The following is a 21,923-nucleotide window of genomic DNA, read 5'->3' on the forward strand; positions in this document are numbered from 1 at the left end:
TAATACAGAGACATTCCCTGCCCACAACAAGCTCACAGTCTAGAGCAGGGGAGAGAGACATCAATACAAACAAATAAAATTGCAGATATGTACGTAAGTGTTTTGGGGCTGGGAGGCGGGGGGAAGAGCAGGGGACGCAGGCTGTGCTAAGCACTTAGAATGGTGCACCGTGTCCAGTGGTTGCTCAACAAACACCACTGCTGCTGCCTTTCCGATCAGGAGAGATGCTTCAAAAAGCCAACCGATCTGATGGCAGAAGTCAGTTAAGCACAGGAGAAAGCTGGGGGCCAGAACCATCCCCCCAAGCCTACCTCCTTCCCCTCCCCACAGCACTTGTATATATATTTATTCAGATTAATTACTCTATTTATTTTACTTGTACATATCTACTATTCTTTTTATTTTGTTAATGATGTGCTTACAGCTTTAATTCTATCTGTTCTGAGGATTTTGACACCTGTCTCAATGTTTTGTTTTGTTGTCTGTCTCCCCCTTCTACACTGTGAGCCCGTTGTTGGGTAAGGACCGTCTCTATATGTTGCCGACTTGTACTTCCCAAGCGCTTAGTACAGTGCTCTGCAAACAGTAAGCGCTCAATAAATATGATTGAATGAATGAATGGGGTTTTGCCCAAGAGGGCTGTGGGGGACAGGAGTCGGGCCTGCGAGTAGAGGCAGCACACGCTAAGCCCCAAAGAGCTCCACACCTTCATTTCTCCCCCAGCACTCATGCCGCCCCTTCACAGTGTCTTGGAGGCAGAGAGAGGCATTGGCTCCATATCTGGATGCGGAAACTGAGGCACAGGAAGGTCAAACTGCACCTCTCTTTGGATCTTGGAGAGCAAAATGCTTAGAAAATAGCGGTCGGGGGTTCCGAGGCGAGCCAACTCTAGAGCAGATCTAGAGCACCTCTAGATGCCCTTCCGGGACTGTGGGGAGGCTCTGGCAGGCGAGGGAGCCAGTGAGGTCAACCGACATTTCAGGGGTCAAGTTTAGGGGAACATACCCGATGATAAGATGAAAAACTCTTTCTATCTAAATGAGCACAAAGTACCATGCCAGCCAGTCTCTCTGGGGTGATCACCAAAATCCGAGGGCCAATTAAACCCCTAGAATAGGAAGAGAACTGGCAATGGAGGCCATGAGGAAGAGGGTGCCTGATCCTCAAATAGGTGAGTAGTCCCTCCAAATAATAATAATAATAATGATGGCATTTATTAAGCGCTTACTATGTGCAAAGCACTGTTCTAAGCGCTGGGGAGGTTACCAGGTGGTCAGGTTGTCCCATGGGGGGCTCACAGTCTTAATCCCCATTTTACAGATGAGGTAACTGAGGCACAGAGAAGTTAAATTCATTCAATCGTATTTATTGAGTGCTTACTGTGTGCAGAGCACTGTACTAAGCGCTTGGGAAGTACAAGTTGGCAACATATAGAGACGGTCCCTACCCAACAGTGGGCTCACAGTTTAGAAGTTAAATGACTTGCCCAAAGTCACACAGCTGACAGTTGGCAGAGCCAGGATTTGAACCCATGACCTCTGACTCCAAAGCCCGTGCTCTTTACATTGAGCCACACTGCTTCTCTGCTGCTGCTTCCAAAGGATGTGCCCATATTCATCTTGGTTTCCAAATTACTTAACAATCAAACAAACAATAATAACTAACTCTCCGAAGACTCCTGGGGGTGGTCGGCATACTGGACCGTGCCCAGGCAGGGGAAGAGGAGAGGGTACGATTTCAGACCACTTAGCATCACCATTCTCAGGAGAGCATGACCTTAACTTCTGACTTCCAATGCTAAGTGGGTGAGGCTGCCTCTCTCCTCCCCACAACCCTGCGCCATCCAGCATTTAAACCCTTTGAAAAAATCAATGGTCGCCGACGTACATTCGGCACCTGCACGAGGTGGGCAGCAACAGAAGAACTGAACGCTGGGGGTTGCTATTTTTTTTCCAATGATATTTGTTAAGGGCTTACTATGTGCCAGGCACTGTACTAAGCGCTGGGGTAGATACAAGCTAATCAGGTCGGACACAGTCCATGTCCCACACAGGACTCACAGTCTTACTCCCCATTTTGCAGACGAGGTAACACTGAGGCCCAGAGAAATAAAGTGACTTGTCCAGGGTCATATAGCAGACCAGTGGCCGAGCTGGGATTAGAACCCAGGTCCTTCTGATTCGCAGGCCCAAGCTCTACCCAATAGACCACCTTGTCTCTCTATTGCTATGCTACAGCATCTCAACTGCTATGGGAATAAAACATCCACTCTCACCAAACCAGAGAGCAAACTAATCAATCAATCATATTTATTGGGCACTTTCTGTAAGCACAGCACTAGACTGAGCACTTGGGAGATGTATAACATAACAGACCTGGTAGACACGTTCCCTGCCCATGATGAGCTTTCAGTCTAGACACACAGACACACACACAAACACACACACACACGCGCGTGCCGCTCCTACTGCTCACATGCACACAGGGCCCAAGTGGATGTTCCAGCCCCTACTGAGGTTCAGTAGCTTAAACATCCGTGAAGTTATGAATGAAGGGCCAAAAACCTGGGATGGGTTCTGGAAGCTTAAGGAATCTCTTTCAACTAATTTTTGCTTTTAAAGTTGAATTAAGCTGGAAAGGTTCCACAGGAATGCAGGTTATTTGCGACTTTAATCCCTAATCTGTAGCGCAATGAGTCACTTATTCGCGAGAGGGTAATCTGACAGAGTGAAGAAATGAAGATCGTCTGTTGAAAAATGAGCCCCTTCGGCCCCGAGGAGAGAGTGACCATGCAGGATCAGTAAACTGTGGGTACAAAAGGGAAAGGTCCTTTGACCACTGGACCTCCAAGGGTCGGGGGGCAGAGGTTCCATGGTGAGAGGGCAGACCCAGGGAGTGGGACCCCAGAAGGAGGCTCGCTCGCGCTTCCTCTGTCTTGGGCAGCTGCTGAATTTCACATCCCCGGCTTCAGCTCTCTCACCGGTCAGTCCACTGATGAGACTGACCGGAGCCTAATGAGTGTGAAGCAGCCCCGTTATAAGCACTCAGGAGAGAACAGCAGAAGCAAAACATTGCACATAAATACGGCAAGTCAAATTGCTGCTGCAGGGGGAAAGGATGCGTGAGCCGTTTTGGATAATTTCATTCATTCATTCAATCGTATTTATTGAGCGCTTACTGTGTGCAGAGCACTGTACTAAGTGCTTGATTTCTAACGTGCTTGCTAAGAGTCATATTAAAATAGCACTGAGGGAGCCTTCAGTACCAAAAAGAGGCTGAAGAACCCCTTCCAGGACAGAAGGCTGGTTGGAGGGTCTCCTAGAGCGAAAAGCAAGAACTCCCAAGAACTTAGGGGCAGATGGGCCAGGCAGCGGAAAAACCTTCCCACAGGCGCACAATTACGGAGGCGTTCTCCTCCTTTCCTGGTGCCAAAGGGATTTCAGATCGAAACCCGCCGGGCCCTTAAGTAAACGCACCCACGTTTTAACCTGTACTTACCTGTCACATGCCTTTCTTGCTCCAACTCATCTTTTTGTTCCTGCAGCCCTCATGCTTAGGCATATCCTACAGCGATCGTTCACAGGCAGCACTCAAGGACTCACCTCCATCACTGGAATTCCTGGATCGCTTCCCGTGTTGCAGAGCACTGAACTGAGTTCTCATTTCTGGGGTGGAGGGGAGGGGGCACCGACCACCGGAGGCCTAGGCCAGCCAGAAAGGGGCTCATGATGCCAGGCCAGCAGCATTGGCTTGTCGGGCGGACTACCCGTTCCCAAACGGCTACGAGGAAATTCCACAGCAGGTTCCCAGGCTCTGGGCTTGGAGAAGAGCCAGGAAAGCTCTAGCCCCAGGGGCAAACACCCCCACTCCCCCTCAGAGCAAACTCCCCAAAGGGCAAACATTTTATGAGATGCCCCAATTCCTCCCTGCTTCAATAGGAGTTAGTCTGCCAAGGGACAGATGATTCCAAGTCCTTCCGGATATAGTTCCCTCTATATTGTAAGCTCCTTGTGGGCAGGAAATGGGTCTGTTATATTGTTACACTGCATGCTCCCAAGTGTTTAGTACAGTCCTCTCCACAGAATAAGTGCTCAATAAATACGCTGGCTGACCGAAGCGTCACGTGGCTCAGTGGAAAGAGCCTGGGCTTTGGAGTCAGAGGTCGTGGGTTCAAATCCCGGCTCCACCACTTGTCAGCTGTGTGACTTTGGGCAAGTCACTTCACTTCTCTGGGCCTCAGTTACCTCATCTGTAAAATGAGGATGAAGACTGTGAGGCCCCTGTGGGACAACCTGATCACCTTGTAACCTCCCCAGCGCTTAGAATAGTGCTTTGCACATAGTAAGCGCTCAATAAATGCCATTATTATTATTATTACTTCAAGGTCTCTTAGCCTGAACATTGACATGTCAATTTTTTTTTCACTTAAGTACTTACTATTTGCCAGGCACTGTACTATGCACTGGGGTAGATACAAGCAAATAACTATGGACAGAGCCCATGTCCCAAATGGTGCTCAAATTGAATCTGAGTAGCAGCATGGCCTGGGCGTCGAAAGGACCTGGGCTCTAAATCCGGCTCTGCCACTAGTCTGCTGTGAGACCTCGGTCTAGTTGCTTAACTTCCCCGTGCCTCAATTACCTCATCTGTAAAATGGGGATTAAGACTGTGAGCCCATGTGGGACAGGGACTGTGTCCAACCCAAATATCTTGTAACCACTCCAGAGCTTAGTACAGTACAGAGTAAGAATGTAACAAATACCACAGTTTTTTTAATCCCCATTTTACAGATGAGGCACAGAGAAGTTAAGTGACTTGCCCAAGCCGCAGAACAGGGTTTAGAACCCAGGTCCTCGATTCCCAAGCCCCTGTTCTATCCATTAGGCCCTGCTGCTTCTCTATCAATCTGAGGCTAACTCCAAAGGACAAAAGTCAATGCATGAATTTTATTGGGAAGCCTCCCATTTCTCAGCCCTGTGGGTAAAACCATTTTTGGGCTTGATCTATCTAGGGGGCCAGAAGATGAACCAGGACATATCGCACAAGCAGGCTTAAAAGAAAAAAAAAAAGCAAAAAACCCACCCTGCTAGTACTAATGGTATTGACTGAGTGTTGAGCCCTGCTGAAAGCACCCGGGAGAGCACAGTGAACCAATGCTACTCACTGAGAGCTTCATTTGTGCAGAGTTCTGTACTAAGTGCTTGGGAGAGTGCAATATAACAGAGTTACATGAGACACTTCCTTGAAGTTTGATTTTTCATTACAGCTCTGTGGTGAAGGAGAAATACTTCCGGCAGCTAGCATCTTTTTTTTTATTCACCCCTTCTTCCCTTTTTTTTAAATGGTATTTGTTAAGCTCTGACTATGTGCCAGGCGCTGTTGTAAGCACTGGGATACATACAAGATAATCAAGTTGGACACGGTCCATGTCTCACACGGAGCTCACAGTCTTAATCCTCATTTTCCAGATGAGGCCCAGAGAAGTGAAGTGACTTGCCTAAAGTCACACAGCAGGCAAGTGGCAGAGTCAAGATTAGAACCCAGGTCCTCCTGACTCCCAGGTTTGTGCTCTATCCACTAGGCCACGCTGCTTTATCTCCTGCCAACTCCTCCCCTCTCTGGGACAAATGGCTAAGGGGTTTGGCTGCTACCGCTACAAACATAGCACCACCAGATTCTCAAAGGCACCAAGACTGGAGAACAACGGCTTTGCTAGAAAACCTTTGTACTGTAGGGCCACAAATTATCTGGCCGGACACACGGAATATGTCTTAGACTGAGACAGTGAAGTCAAGCAAGCGCATATAGAAGGAAATGCCATGATGATGAATTTTGCCAAGTTAAATGTGGAAGCTAAATTCAGTCCAGTAAACCTAGTTTTAGAAACTCAACAATCAGAACTCTCCACTCTCCAATAAGCCTGGGTTAAACTTCCTTCAGTCTCCTTGTGGCACAGGTCTTAACGATCATATCAACGACAATAGTAATAATGATAATGATGATAATGATGGCAGATGTGCTTCTTGTTAAGTACTCACTTTGTGCCAAGCACTGTGATGAGGGCTGGGATAGCCTACAGCCTAAAGGAGAGGGAGAACAGGAATCAAATCCCCATTTTACGAATGAGGAAACCGAGGCTCAGAGACGTGACTCACCCAAAGTCCCAAAGCAGCCAAGTGGCAAGGCTGGCATTAGAGTCCGGGTGTCCTGACTCCCAGTTGTGTGCTCTTCATTCATTCATTCAATCATATTTATTGAGCGCTTAGTGTGTGCACAGCACTGTACTAAGTGCTTGGAAAGTACAATTCAGCAACAGATAGAGACAATCCCTACCCAACAACAGGCTCACAGTCTAGAAGGGTTCTTCCCACTAGGGCAAAAAACGTTCTTGACATTCTCCTAAATCCCAGAAGAAATGACTTTTATAGCATGTAACTAGTTTTCATTGAACTTCAACAGAGACTTTGGTTGGTTTTACTGGGAATTTTTGGTTTTTATCTTCCGCACAGCGATTCTTTTGCTCTTTCAGAAAGCCTAGTTACAGTTATTTCAAACTAGCTTTTTTTTCAGACTAATAAAAATGAGTTTTCTGGAATTAGGCTACATACAGACTTTGGTCCATTTAACACGGTCAGACTGTTTATCCTTGCCAGAATTCTTTCCCACTGTAAAAAGGTACTTCTAAATGCCACATTCCAAGCCCGGTGCCAGTGAGTCACTGAAGCATATTTTCCCACAAGAACTGATAGCAACCACAGGCCCCACCTCGCCGAACCCCCCGCGGGGTTACGTAAGGCCCTGATCGTCTTCGTCTTCGTTGTCGCCCTGGGCCCAGAGGGTTCACGTTCACCCGAAACACATTTGCAGACATTCGGACTCCGGGTAAAGCAATGGGGATCTCAGGGAGGCTAACAGAGAAAGAAGGAAGGAAGCAGTGTGGCCTAGTGGAAAGTGGGAGTCAGGGGATCTGAGTTCTGATCCCATCTCTGCCACTGGTCAGTTGTGTGACTTTGGGCAAGTCACGTCACTTCTCTGGGCCTCAGTTACCGCATCTGGAAAATGGGGATTAAAGCTGTGAGCCCCCTGGACATGGACTGTGTCCAACCTGATTAGCTTCTATCTACCCCGGTGCCTAGTTCGGTGCCTGGCTCATAGTAAGCGCTTAACAAATACTATTAAAAAAGGAACAAAGGGAATGGCGTAGGGACAAGAAAATCGGGGTGGGAAGGGGCAGACTGAGAAAGAATAATAGAACCAGCGCGGCCTACGGGAAAAGCACGAGTCTGGGAGGCCAAAGACCCGGTTCTAATCCCAGCTCTGTCAACAGTGCTAGGCACCTAGTAAGTGCTTAACAAATGCCATCATCATCATCAAATGCTTGCTGTGTGACCTTGGGCAAGCCACTTAACTGCTCTGTGCTTCAATTTCCTCAGCTGTAAAATGGGGACTAAATATCCGTTCTCCCTCCTACTTACACTGTGAGCCCCACGTGGGACAGGGACTGTGCCCGACCTAAGTAACTTGTACTTATCCCAGAGCTTAGAACAGTGTTTTACATACAGTAAGCATTTAATGAATACCAAAAAACAGCAACCGAAGATGTATTTCTAAGTGTAAATAATGACAGAGTAAAAGAAAATGAAGACCTGAGGGTTCCAGCAATACTGAAAACTTGGGTAACACTCTGCCAACTGAGAAAGGAAGCCCAGAGCAAGCACCCTGCCCCTTCCCCTTTTTACCAGTTTCCATAATGACTAGTAATAACTGTGGTATTTGTGAAGCGCTTACTATCAGTCAATCAGTGGTATTTATTGAGCACCTACTACATGCAGAGCACTGTACTAGGCGCTTGGGAGAGTACAATACAACAGAATTAGCCGCCGTCTTCCCTGCTCATAATGAGCTTACAGTCTTTGTGCCAAGCAGGGCGCTTCGGGCTGGGATAGATTCGTGAGAGTCAGATCAGACACAGTCCCTGTCCACGTGGGGCTTGTAGTCTAAAGGAGAACAGGGATTTAATCACCCTTTTGAAGATGAGGAAACTGAAGCATAGAGATGTGAAGTGACCTGCCCAGGGACACATCACAGGCAACTGGCAGCATTGGGGTGAGAACCCAGGTCTCCCAAGTCCTAGTCCTGGGCTTTAACCACAAGACCACACTGTCCATATACTAGCAGTTGCATTTTGCCAACTTATTTTTGATTTTTTTTATAAGCTTCAACATAATCAATCATTTATTGAGTGCTTACTGTGTGCAGAGCACTGTACTAAGCACTTGGGAGCACAGGCTCGGTGGAAAGAGAACGGGCTTGGGAGTCAGAGGTCATGGATTCAAATCCCGGCTCTGCCACTTGTCAGCTGTGTGACTTTGGGCAAGTCACTTAACTTCTCTGTGCCTCAGTTACCTCATCTGTAAAATGGGGATTAAGATTGTGAGACCCGCGTGGGACAACCTGATCAACCTATATCCTCCCCAGAGCTTAGAAAAGTGCTTTGTACATAGTAAGCACTTAACAAATGCCATTATTATTATTAATATTATTATTATTTACGGAGTTGGTAGACATGTATCCTGCCTACAAATTTACAGTTAGAGGAAATGCTATGTACTTAGCCCCCACTGGGTGCAGTGCACTGTACTAAGTGCTTCTTAATCCCCCACCACACGCTCAACTGACAACCTGTTTGCTCTGAGCACTGGGGAGCATTAGGCCAAAGGAAATCAAGTCTACGGAGTAAGTCTCAACACACCACCAGAACACAGAATTACCCAAAAAGAGTCAGAAGAGACAATGGTAAGCAAAGGGTTGGCAATCAGCCTTCCCCGACTAAGTCCTCATTTCCTCTTTGCCCACACCCTTCTGCATCACCCTTGCATTTGGGCGAAGGGCAATGCAGCATGGCTAAGTGGAAAGAGCCTGGGCTTGGGAGTCAGAGGTCATGGGTTCTAATCCCTGCTCTGCCAACTGTCTGCTGTGTGACCTTGGGCAAATCACATAACTTCTCTGTGCCTCAGTTCCCTCATCCGTAAAATGGGGATTAAGACTGTGAGCCCCACATGGTACAACCTGATTACCTTGCATCCACACCAGCGCTTAGAACAGTGCTTGGCACATAGTAAGCACTTAACAAATACCATCATCATTATTATTATCATTATTTGGATTTGCCTCCTTTACTCATCCCTCAGCATTTATGTTCATATCCATTATTTATTTATTTATATTCATGTCTGTCTCCCTCCTAGACTGTAAGGTCCTTATGGGCAGGGAACATGCCTATCAACTCAATTATTACTGTACTATCCCAAGTGCTTAGTACAGTGTTCTGCACACAGAAAATGCTCAGTAAAGACGATCTCCTCCAAGAGACTTTCCCTGATGCACTTATGCACTTATGTACATATCCTCCTCCCTCTCCCCACTTCAATCCATACTTCACACTGCGCCCAGATCGTCTTTGTGCAGAAACGCTCTGGGCATGTTGCTCCCCTCCTCAAAAATCTCCAGTGGTTACCAATCAACCTATGCATCAGGCAGAAACTCCTCACTCTGGGCTTCATGGCTGTCCATCACTTCGCCCCTTCCTACCTCACCTCCCTTCTCTCCTTCTCCAGCCCAGCCCGCACCCTCCGCTCCTCTGCTGCTCATCTCCTCCCCGGGCCTCGTTCTCGCCTGTCCCACCGTCGACCCCCGGCCCACATCATTACCCTGACCTGGAATGCCCTCCCTCCGCACATCCGCCAACTAGCTCTCTTCCTCCCTTCAAAGCCCTACTGAGAGCTCACCTCCTCCAGGAGGCCTTCCCAGACTGAGCCCCCTCCTTCCTCTCCCCGCTTCCCCCTCCCCATCCCCCCCGCCTTACCTCCTTCCTCTCCCCACAGCACCTGTATATATGTATATATTTTTGTATGTATTTATTACTCTATTTATTTATTTTATTTGTAAATATTTATTCTATTTATTTTATTTTGTTAATATGTTTTGTTTTGTTGTCTGTCTCCCCCTTCTAGACTGTGAACCCGCTGTTGGGTAGGGACCGTCTCTATATGTTGCCAACCTGTACTTCCCAAGCGCTTAGTACAGTGCTCTGCAACAGTAAGCACTCAATAAATACGATTGAATGAATGAATGAATATGCCATTTATTTATATTCTTGTCTGTCTCCCCTTCTAGACAGAAAGCTTATTGTGGGCAGGGAATGTGTCTGTTTATTGTTCTATTGTACTCTCTCAAGAGCATAATACACTGTACACCGTAAGTGTTCAATAAATACGATTGACTGCCTGACAAATATATACAATTGATTGATTGACTGATTGATAGGATGAAGGATTACAGTTTGGAGTACTGAGGGCCACCCATCCTTCTCCTGCTCCTTCCTCCTCCAGGGAGCTACAATCAATCAGTGAATCAATGGTATTTACTGAGCACTTACATCATACAGAGCACTGTACCAAGTGCTCGGGAGGGTACAATGCAAAAAAGTTGGTATCAATCAATGGTATTTACTGAGCACTTACTATGTGCAGAGCACTGTACTAAGTGCTTGGGAGAGGACAATCCAATAAGTTAGCATACATGTTCTCTGCCCACAACAAATTTTCTGGACATCACTATGCTTCCCAGACAATCACCAGGTTCACACAGCAAAACAAATGGGAAGGTGGGCTCGGTTTCCCCACCATCAGACTGCAAGTTATACGAGGGCAAGGAAATTGTTTGGGTCAATCAGAACCACAGTGGGGCCTAGTGGATACAGCACAGGCCTGTGAATCAGAAGGACCTGGGTTCTAATACCGATGCTGCCACTTGTCTGCTGTGTGACGTTGGGCAAGTCACTTCACTTGTGCTCTGCACACAGTAAGGGCTCAAAAAATGTGACTGCCTGACTTCTCTGTGCCTCAGTTACCTCATCAGTAAAATGGGGATTAAGACTGTGAGCCCCATGTGGTACATGGACTGTCCCTTCAGCACTTAGTACAGTGCTTTGCACACAGTAGGCACTCAATAAATACGGCTGAATGAATGACTGTCCAACATGATTTGCTTGTATTCACCTCAGTGCTTAGTACAGTACTTGGAACATAAGGAAGTGCTTAACAAATGCCACAGTGATTATTACTCCTCAAATACCTACAGCACCAAGGCCAAAGCCAATCCCCCCAAAGTGGGGTGCACCGGGCCTATTGCCTATGGGGGTATATCTTGGAATGATGATAAATATGGGAGTGGAAACTCCTCCAAGGCAGGAACTGTAACTTCTTTCAGTGGATGCTCCCCAGGGCCCAGGACAGCGCCCAGTACAGCACGGGCACTCAGTCAGTGCCGATGCCAGCGGCGGTACCTGCCGGCTCCCTCTGTTTCTAGCATCAAACAAGGTCTCTCTCTAGCACCCTCAACTTTAGCAACGCCCTGTCTACCTGCTCGTTCCCCGGCCGGTATCTCTCTCCTGGGCGTGAGGGGTGGGGAGGGGAGACTTACTCTGGCGGGGTTCAGCGACGTGACCCCCAGGGCCCTGCAAAACATAGCCTGCGGAGACACGTTGCCCAAACAGCTGCACGGTCAGAAAGGACATCCAGTTTTCTCCCAGGCTAAAACATCCTCTAGGCAGCGGGATTAAAGTTAAGCTGTTTAGCCTATAGACTAATTTGCAACGGTAACTGCTTATGCAAGGGTTAGAATTAAGCGAGCTAAATGAATGAGTACTTTCAATAGCGTGGCAGGCAGACATTTGATTAACTTCAATAATTCATGTGGCACGGTGATGTCCACATGCACAGACACACGCACACACCCGCATGCACGGAGGGAATAAGCCGTTTCTTATCGCGCTTCATCAAAATCCCCAGCTCTCTCTCTCCTCTGCGTCATCTATGCGCTTGGATCTGTGACCTTTGGACATTTGATATTCGCCCCATCCTCAGCCCCACAGCACTTAGGTACCTATCTATAAATTATGTATTGTACATCATCTATTGATATTAATGTTGATATTAATATTGAGAAGCAGCGTGGCTCAGTGGAAAGAGCCTGGGCTTGGAATCAGAGGTCATGGGTTCAAATCCCGGCTCCATCACTTGTCAGCTGTGTGACTTTGGGCAAGTCGCTTCACTTCTCTGTGCCTCAGTTCCCTCATCTGGAAAATGGGGATTAAGACTGTGAGACAACCTGATCACCTTGTAACTTCCCCAGAGTTTAGAACAGTGCTTTGCACATAGTAAGCACTTAATAAATACCATTATTATTATTATTATGTCTGTCTCCCCCTCTAGACTGTAAACTCATTGTGCACTGGGAATCTAACAAATACCATAATTATTATTATTATTATCACCAACTCTCTCCCAAGCATTTACTGCAGTACTCTGCACCCAGTCAACACTTAATAAATACCACTGATGATTGATGATGATAGAGAAGAGGCATGACCTAGTGGAAAGAGTTTGGAGGCCTGGGCTCTAATCTCCATCCTGCCACTTTTTTTTTTCTTATGAAATTTGTTAAGCACTTTGTGTCAGGCACAGGCTGGGGAAAATACAAGCTAATCAAGTTGGACACAGTCATGTCCCACGTGAGGCTCACAGTCTTAATCTCGATTTTGCAGATGAGGAAACTGAGGCACAGAGAAGTGAAGTGATTTGCCCAAGATCACAAAGCAGACCAGGGGTGAAGCTAGGATTAGAACCCAGCTCCTTCTAGCTCCCAGGCCCGTGCTCTATCCATCAGGCCGCGATGCTTCTCGCCTGCCTGCTGTAGGGTGGCAGGGGTGGGCATAGACTTGTCTGCTGTGTGGCCTTAGGCAAGACACTTCCATTCTCTGAACCTCCATTTCCTCACCTATAAAACGAAGTTTAAATACCTGCTTTCCCTTCCACTCAGACGGTCCCATGTGGGACTGGGCCGGTATCTGATCTTATTGGCTCATACCTGCCCCAGCATTTAGTACAGTGCTTGGCACACAGAAAGATTTTTTAACAAATATCACCCTTATCATTATTATCGATACCACCATCATCATTATTATGTGTAGGCTGCCAGCGCAGTTCACATAACCGGACTAAGTCAAGATGCATTTTCTTACTTCTGAAAATGTCCATCAGCGGTGCTGGGCTGCCTCTATGTCTGGCATTTTCCAGGAGGTGCCCGGCCCTGGGAATCCCAATGAAAACGTGCCCTGTTTCCAGCTCTGGGCCCTGCCCGCCTTGGGCTCCACTTCCCTCCCTGGCAAAAGCGAAAACGAAACCGACACAGACCCCCCATTGTTATGAAATGGGCACTGGCAACTGCCAACGCTAACATAACCCAGCTGGGGATGGCAGACCCCGGGGTTACTAAGTGCTGGGGAACCTTCCTGCCTCCCGGGACCCTTCCTGCCAAACCTGCCCCCCAGAAAGAGTGGGAAAGGGACGGGGGGAGGACCCGGGCTGAGCCTCGTGGCTTTTTCCATTCCATTGGTTGAATTTCACTGGTATGATTGATCCAGCATGCACTGGCAGCTCCGAGAGGCTCCTGAGAGGCGGCTCTGTGGTCCAGGCAGCTCCCAAAGCCGGCCGGCTCTCGCCGGGCCTCTGTTGTAAATATTCCCCTCAGGGAGATGGGGGCGAGCACAAACGAGTCACGTTTTCTCGTCAATGATGACACTGTTGGGCCGGTCACCGGCTCGGCCTCACTCCGTCACTCGCCGGTCCCACGGAGACTCGGCGTTCTACTCGGAGGTCACTGGCCAGCCCCGACTGACCACACCGGTGGCTTCGTCATGGCGCCCGCTACCTCGGCCAAGTGGCTTGTGGAGGAACAGGAGGGTCTCGGGCCAGACCGCTCCTCTATCCCGGCTTGCCTTCGGCTCGATCCATCTGAAAGGCGCCGATTCATATGGTACGTTATAGACATCCCACGGCCTAACCCAGCCCCAGAGGACGCGGTAGTTGTTCTGTGCTTACTCTATGTCACGGTGCAGTAGTTGTTCCGCGCTTACTCTATGCCAAGTTCCGTTCTAGGCGCCGGGGTGGATACACGCCAATCCAATGCCCTTGTCTTCTCCGCTGAACCATCACCTCCTCAAAGATGGGGACTGCTTCTCTGGCATCCCCCTCAGGAGCAAAGCTCTGTGCCCAGCAGGGCAGAGCACATGGCTCTAGAACGTAAGCTCTTTGTGGGCAGGGAGTGTATCTATTGTTGCACTGTACTCTCCCAGAGGTTAGTACAGTGCTCTGCACAGAGTAAGCGCTCAGTAAATATGATGGACTGACTGACTGACTGGCTGGCTCTGCACCCAGGTGAGACCTGGGGAATTGCTGTTGATGACAATGATGCCTCTGTTTGCACTGTACAAAGCCTACTCAATTTCCTCTATGGAGTCCCCGTGGGATGGACGGGAATGTTTCATGAAACAACTCGGAATGCGATGTTTCCGTGGAGGGAGGGAGGGGTCCCTAGACAAGGAGCGAGGAATTTGGGGAGGGAATCAAAACCGGTCATCAGGAGGTAACAAAACAGGACTAGCCCTCCACGACCCCAAATGAGCGGCAACACAATTTTACATTAGGCAGTGAGGCATTCTGGACGGAGCACTGTCCTGGCAGCTTACTGTGACTGAGCACCATATTATGACCTTGGGAGAATTCCCTCCCCCTGCGTATATGCCAGACCTCTACTCTCCCCTTCTTCAAAGCCTTAATAAGGTCACATCTACTCCAGGACGCCTTCCCTGATTAAGGCTTCTCTTCTCCAACTCCCTCTCTCTTCTGCATCGTCTATGCATTTGGACGTGTGACTTTTGGGCATTTGATATTTGCCCTATCCTGAACTGGACAGTGTTTATGTACATATTTATAACACATATTATAAATTATTTATTGATATTAATGTCGGTCTCCCCACTGGACTGTAAACTCGTTGTGGGCAAGAAATGTTCCTACCAACTCTGTTGCATTGTACTCTCCCATGTGCTTAGTCAGGGCTCTGCACCTAGCAAGTGTTCAATAAATACCGCTGACGATATGAAAGAAGCAAGAGACCTGGTCCCTGCCCTCTGGGAGCTTACAGTTGACTGAAAAGGAAATGAAAGTCTCTGGGGAGGATGAATGAGCAGGTGGGGGTTTTTTGTTGGGTTTTTAAAAATAGTATTCATTAAGCACTTACTACGTATAGAGCACAGTCATAAGCACTAGGGTAGATACAAGACAGCACACAAATGGCAGAGCTGGCATTAGAATCCAAGTCTTCTGACGCCCAGGCCTGTGCTCTTTTCATTCAATCGTATTTATTGAGCGCTTACTCTGTGCAGAGCACTGTACTAAGCGTTTGTCATCAGGCCATGCTGCTTCTGGCTTTGGGAAGGCAGAAGAAGAGTTTGATTAATGCATGCTTTGGATGGGATCGTGAGAGACTCCCAGAGAGCGGCTTCATGTTGGTTAGAGATCCAACACCTGAGTGGGGGTGAGGATGGAAGTTGGGAGGTTGGGGGGGGCTTGCATTTGGTACCCCAGGGAGCTGCTACAGCAACTTGACTGTGCAGGCTACCCACTCTTCTGGGTCGCCCTTGCACTTGAAGCTTCACCCTTTTAAGCACTTGATATTCACCTCACCCTCAGAACTAAAGCGCTTACGTACATATCCGTAATTCATTTATTTTATTGTATGCCTCTCTCTCTATACTGTAAGCTACTTGAAGGCAGGGAACATCTCTGATTACTGTTATAGTATACTCTCCCAAGTGCTTAGTACAATCCTCTGCACAGAGTAAGCGCTCACTAAATACCATTGCTTGATAAAGGCAGCCATCATCGTGAGCCGGGGCATTTTCCAGCAAGCCTGGCTCTGGAGGGGCAGGAATATTTGGCTAATTATTATCCCAAGTGGGCTCAATGGATATGCTGGTGCTCACTACTAACTGCAGTCAGTCAGTCAGTTAGTCCATCATATTTATTGAGTGCTTACCTTTTGCAGAGCACTGTACTAAGCACTCTGGACAGTACAATATAACAGAGTTGGTAGACACATTCCCTGCCCATAACGAGCTTATAGTCTAGAGGGGAAGAGAGACATTAATATAAATAAATTAATTAAATGTGCATCTAGCTTTATTTCTATTTATTCTGATGACCTGACACCTGTCCACATGTTTTGTTCTGTTGTCTGTCTCCCCCTTCTAGACTGTGAGCCCATTGTTGGGTAGGGACCGTCTCTATATGTTGCCAACTTGTACTTCCCAAGCGCTTAGTACAGTGCTCTGCACACAGTAAGCACTCAGTAAATACAATTGAATGAATGAATTAAATGACGGAGATAATAATAATAATAATTATGGTATTTGTTAAGCACTTACTATGTGCCAGGCACTATACTAAGTGGTAGGATAGATGCAGAGCAAGCAGGTTGTCCCATGTGGGGCTCACAGTCTTAATCCCCATTTTACAGATGAGGTAACTGAGGCACAGAGAAGTGAAGTGACTTGCCCAAAGTCACACAGCAGACAAGTGGCGGAGCTGAGAACCCACGTCCTCTGACTCCCAAGCCCATGCCCTTTTCCACTAAGCCACGCTGCTTCTCGTGTAAATAAGAGATGTAAATAAGTGCTACGGGGCTGTGGGAGGGATGGATAAAGGTTGTAAATCCTAGTGCAAGGGCGATGAAGAAGGGAGTGGGAGAGGAGGAAATAAGGGCTTAGTTGGGGAAGGCCTCTTGGAGGAAATGTGATTTTAATAAGGTTCTGAAGTTGGGGAGAGTAATTGTCTGTCGGATATGAAGAGAGGGTGTTTCAGGCCGGAGGCAGGACGTGGGCAGTGAAATAAATGAGATCAAGGTACAACGAGTAGGTTGGCATTAGAGTGAAGTGTGCGGGATGGGTTGCAGTAGGAGAGCGGTGAGGTAAAGTAGGAGGGGGTGAACTGGTTGAGTGCTGTAAAGTCTATGGTAAGGAGTTTCTGTCTGATGGATGGGCAACCACTGGAGGTTCTTGAGGAGTAGGGAAGTATGGACCCATCAGTTTTGTAGAGAAATGATCGAGGCAGCCGAGTGGGGAGAGACAGGAGGCCGGGAGGTCATGAGGAGACTGAGGTAATAATCAATACGGGATAGGATAAGTGCTTGGATTTAATGTGGTAGTAGTCTGGAGTGCTTACTTTGTGCAGAGAACTGTACTAAGCGCTTAAAATGTTAGAAGGAATCCCCATATGCCTGACATGATGAGGAGCATGTGCTAAGTGCTTCAAGTGTCGGAAGGAATCTCTGTCTGCGAGCACAATGAGAACATGCCCCCGATGGAAAGTTTCTCAGTTCAGTGGTCCAATCGATGTGTGCCACAATAATAATAACAGCAACTATGGCATTTGTTAAGCGCTTACTATGTGCCAGGCACTGTGCTAAGCGCTGGGATGGATAAAAGCAAATTGGGTTGGATTGAGTCCCCATTCCTCATAGGGCTCACAGTCTTAATCCCCATTTTACAGATGAGGTAACCGAGGCCCAGGGAAGTGAAGTGACTTGCCCAAGGCCACACAGCAGACAAGTGGTGGAGCCGGGATGGGAACCCATGACCTTCTGACTCCCAAGGCCCGTGCTCTATCCACCACACCATGCTGCCTCCCATCTGGAATGTCCCCTTCGGATGGTTTCGGCTTACCCGTTCCGCGCATTTGGAGCGATCTTGTGGAACGTGTTGTGTAACCCTCCAAAAATTTGGGTCTCGAAGGCTTTGAATACAAGTCATTATGAGCCACGGAGAGAGCCTTCTGGCCACAGGCTGAGGACGACGCACTGCAGAATCTGCTCTCGGAGAAGCCAAATCCTCTTCGCGTTTCGCTCTGTCAGATGGGAGCCAGCCACGCCGGGTGAAATACATTAGGCTGAACACGTATTCTGATATCTGGGACTAAACTGGATTACAACGTGAAATGTTATCGCACACAGCTGCTTTGGGCGGAGGCAACAAACGACGCTTGAGCCACGGGTTCTAATCCCGGTTCCACTGCTTTTCTGCTGTGTGAGCTTGGGCAAGTCACTTTACTTCTCTGTGCCTCAGTTACCACATCTGTAGAATGGGAATTGAGACTGTGAGCCCCACGTGGAACGGGGACTGTGTCCAACCTGATTTGCTTGTATATACATCAGAGCTCAGTACAGTGACTGGCACATAAGTAAGCGCTTAAAAAATACCATAATTATTATTATGATGGCGGGATGAGGAAAATGATTCCTTTCCTGGCAGGACTATCTTCGACTGCTGTAGAAAAGCAGTGCAGCTCAGTGACAAGAGCCCGGGCCTGGGAGTTAGAGGTTGTGGGTTCAAATCCCGGCTCCTCCACTTGTCTGCTGTGTGACTTTAGGTGAGTCACTTCACTTCTCTGTGCCTCAGTGACCTCATCTGTAAAATGGGGATTAAGACTGGGAGCCCCATGTGGGACAACCTGATCACCCTGTATCTATCCCAGTGCTTAGAACAGTGCTTGGCACATAGTAAGTGCTTAACAAACACCAAACTTATTATTATTACTATTATTATATGCAGTGCTTAGTTTAAATTAAATATGATATACTAACCATACCATCCACACGAACAATCACCGACAACGTACGGCTAAAGGCAGAGGGCAATCACACACCCAACAGTATTTACTTACCGCCTTCTGAGTGCTGAGCACTATTTTAATAGTGTTGAGCACTGTACTAAGGGCTTGGGAGAGCACCACAGAATTAACAGCCACAAACCCTGTCCTCCAGGAGGAAGGGGAGTAATCGAGTGAAAAGCACCTAAGTGCTGTGGGGGTGGGCGGGTGGGGGTCTTCACTGACTGAGTGACTGACTGACTCACAGCCATAAACAGATGCACAGCTAGAAATCCTGCTTTTGCTCCAGTAAGTCAATCGATCAGTGGTATTTATTGAGTGCTTACTGTGCGCAAAGCACTCTATTAAGCACTTGGGTAAGTATAACAGAATAAGAAGACCCGATCCCTGCACTAAAAAGGAGCTTCTGATGTAGCGGGCTGCTCTGTCATGCCATTAGCCGGTGCTATTGCTATGCTCCTCTCAGGGTCGCACCTGGAGAGTTTCCAGTCCTCTACCAGTCATGACTATAGGAGGGAGAGTCAAGCAGAGGCCTACTCAATCCATTCTTAGCTTGGGCAGTGGCTAGTGAGTGGAAGGCAATCTGCTACAAGTCAAAACTCACCTGTGCCGGGCAGCAGCGGCACGGGAAAGAGTCGAGGGCAGAGACTCGCTTACTGCACAGAAGGAGGCAATAGTAAACCACTTCTGTATTTTTACCAAGAAAACTCTATGGATCCACTACCAGATGGAAGTGGGGCATTCTGGGAGAGATGCACGTGTGGTGTTGCTTTGGGGCGGACCCGACTCGACAGCATAAGACAACAACAACTGCTATGCTGCTCTGCTTGATGGTATAGTGGATTCTAGACTGTGAGCCCACTGTTGGGTAGGGACCGTCTCTATATGTTGCCAACTTGTACTTCCCAAGCAGTTAGTACAGTGCTCTGCATACAGTAAGTGCTCAATAAATACCATTCAATGAATGAATGAATGAACAGAGCACGGGCTTGGGAGTCAGAAGGTCATGGGTTCTTGACCTTGGGCAAGCCACGTCACTTCTCTGTGCCTCAGTTACCACATCTGTAAAATGGGACATGGGGCAGGGACTGTGTCCACCCCGATTTGCTTGTATATACCCCAGAACTTAATACAGTGACTGGCACATAGTAAGCACTTAACGAATACCATAACTATTATCATTATTGTTACTATGCGGGAGACTCAGGGTGGCTTTCTGCTCAGGGCTTAAGGTCAGGACCCACAAGATGTTCTGGAGAGCTCAAGTCAACCAGCTACTGAAACATGTATGCATGAATACACACATGCACACACATACATAACACATCCAGCTACTGCGCTTGTTCCCCTAACTGGGCAGAGGCTAGTGCCACTCAAGAGTACCAGTAGAGAAATAGCGTGGCCTAGTGGTAAGAGCTCAGGCCTGGGAATCAGAAGAACTGGGTTCCAATCTTAGCTTTACCATTTACCTGTGCTGTGACTGAGGGCAGCTCACTCCTCTGTGCCTCTGTTTCCCCAACTGTAAAATGGGGATTCAATACCTGTTCTCCTTTTTACTTAGACTATGAACCTCATGTGGGTAAGGGACGGTGTCACTCCTGATTAACTTGTATCCACCCTAGTGTTTAGAAGAGCGCTTGACACGTGGCGTCTAAGAAATATTATTATTATTACTACTATTACTATTATTGTCAGTGCTTGCACAGCCTGGAGGTAAGTAATCAGTGTGGCCTGCAGAAAGGGATAGAACTGGGAATCAGGGATCCTGGGTTCTACTCCCCACTCCACTACTTGGCTGCTGTATGACTTTGGGCAGGTCACTTCACTCCTCTTGCCTCAGGTTCCTCATCTGTAAACTGGGGATTCAGTACCTCCTACCTACTCTCACTTAGACTGTGAGCCCCATGAGGAACAGGGATTGCATCCAATCTGATTATTTTGGATCTACCCCAGTGCTTATGTATATGGTACACATATACATACACAATATATGGCACACAGTAAGTACTCAATACTATTATTATTATTATTATTATTAAGTGCCGTCATGTCATTTCTGATTCATAGAGGCTCCATGGATATACCTTCTCCAGAACGTCCTGTCCTTTGCCATAATCTGCAACCTTTCTAATTGTTCTTCCATTATTGTTGTTACGGTCTCTATCCATCTAGCTGCTGGTCTGCCTTACTATTATTATATTATTATTATCATTATTAGTAGTAGTAGTAGTAGTATGGAGACTATCAAGTATAAGGTAATTAGTGTAGCAGGTCTTCAACAGTCTGTATTTCCAGTTTTATAAAACTGTCAGGTGCTTGAAATGCCTACTCACATACTCAGGAAATTCATTTTTAGTCAAACTAAAAGGACCAGTGATGGAAGGCTTTTGAGAATTCCTAGCTCAGAAGACCTTAAATATATATTTCATTGTGTGGGAGGATGCCAGGGCCAAGGGAAAACTTTGTTATCTGGAGATTTCTTTCCCAAAGAATTTGATTATAAAGACATTTTTCCAGGTTGTGTGTGTACGTGTTTCTCTCTCTCTCTCTAAGCCAAACCATGGAGCAGCATCAACCTCTCAGTCGCAGTTGCCGCATGAACCCGTAGTCCCGAAAGAACAGCCTGATTGTCCTCTCCCAGGCATACTGTTCCTCACCCAATAAATACCACTGATTGCTTGGTTCCATGCCCCCAAGTGAAAATACCCCAGATACAGCATAAAATATTTTCTGTCTTTAAACAAGCTGTCTGATATCTACAATGCTGCATTCCTAAATAACCTCTAAACACAAAAAGTTGGAAGTAGTGGATCCTCTTCACTTTCTTCCTCAGGCCAGTGGAGTGGCTTACAGTACACGAGGATGGTTAGGCCTAGGGCCTTTCCCTGCCACGAGAGGGTTTTGGAAGGGGAACCATGACCTCAACCAAGACTTGGGGTCAAGGGGAGGCGAGATTTAAATTCAGCTGAAAATGGGCTCCCTGTAAAGTCACAATGAGACGTTTCAGGAGAGTCAGCTTTAAGCTGGGTCCCAGGCACTAAGCTACATTATCTAATTCCATTCCCTGGACAGGAAAACAGTGCCCAAAAGCATGCTGAGAATGGAAATCGCTCCTAGGTTTTTACTCCATTGGATCGCCCAGCTTCTAACCGTGAGACGAAGACCCTGCACTCCAAGGCAAGCGAGGTCTTCAAAATATAATGTCAACTGGGCTTTCCTTCTGGATTCCATTTCTACTCCACAAAACAGAGTCCAAATTTTGGTATAATTGGACACGAGAGCCATTTTTTCTGAAAGAGTTCAGAATAGGAAATCTCTTTCCTGACTGATCTGTGAATAAACGAATTAACCCAT

The 21,923-nt window shown here is 47.4% G+C and overlaps 1 protein-coding gene and 1 non-coding gene across 2 annotated transcripts in view; one reads left to right on the forward strand and one right to left on the reverse strand.

Annotated features, from left to right (window-relative positions):
- CDK6 (cyclin dependent kinase 6) overlaps window positions 1–21,923 on the reverse strand; it is a 193,460-nt gene that overhangs the window by 68,687 nt on the left and 102,850 nt on the right. The window lies entirely within an intron of this gene.
- Window positions 19,026–19,163, forward strand: LOC119925064. Its single transcript, XR_005449735.1, has one exon. It is a non-coding gene; the product is annotated as a small nucleolar RNA SNORA7 (small nucleolar RNA).

Source organism: Tachyglossus aculeatus, chromosome 2 (assembly GCF_015852505.1).
Source record: "Tachyglossus aculeatus isolate mTacAcu1 chromosome 2, mTacAcu1.pri, whole genome shotgun sequence".
Classification (NCBI taxonomy): Eukaryota; Metazoa; Chordata; class Mammalia; order Monotremata; family Tachyglossidae; genus Tachyglossus; species Tachyglossus aculeatus.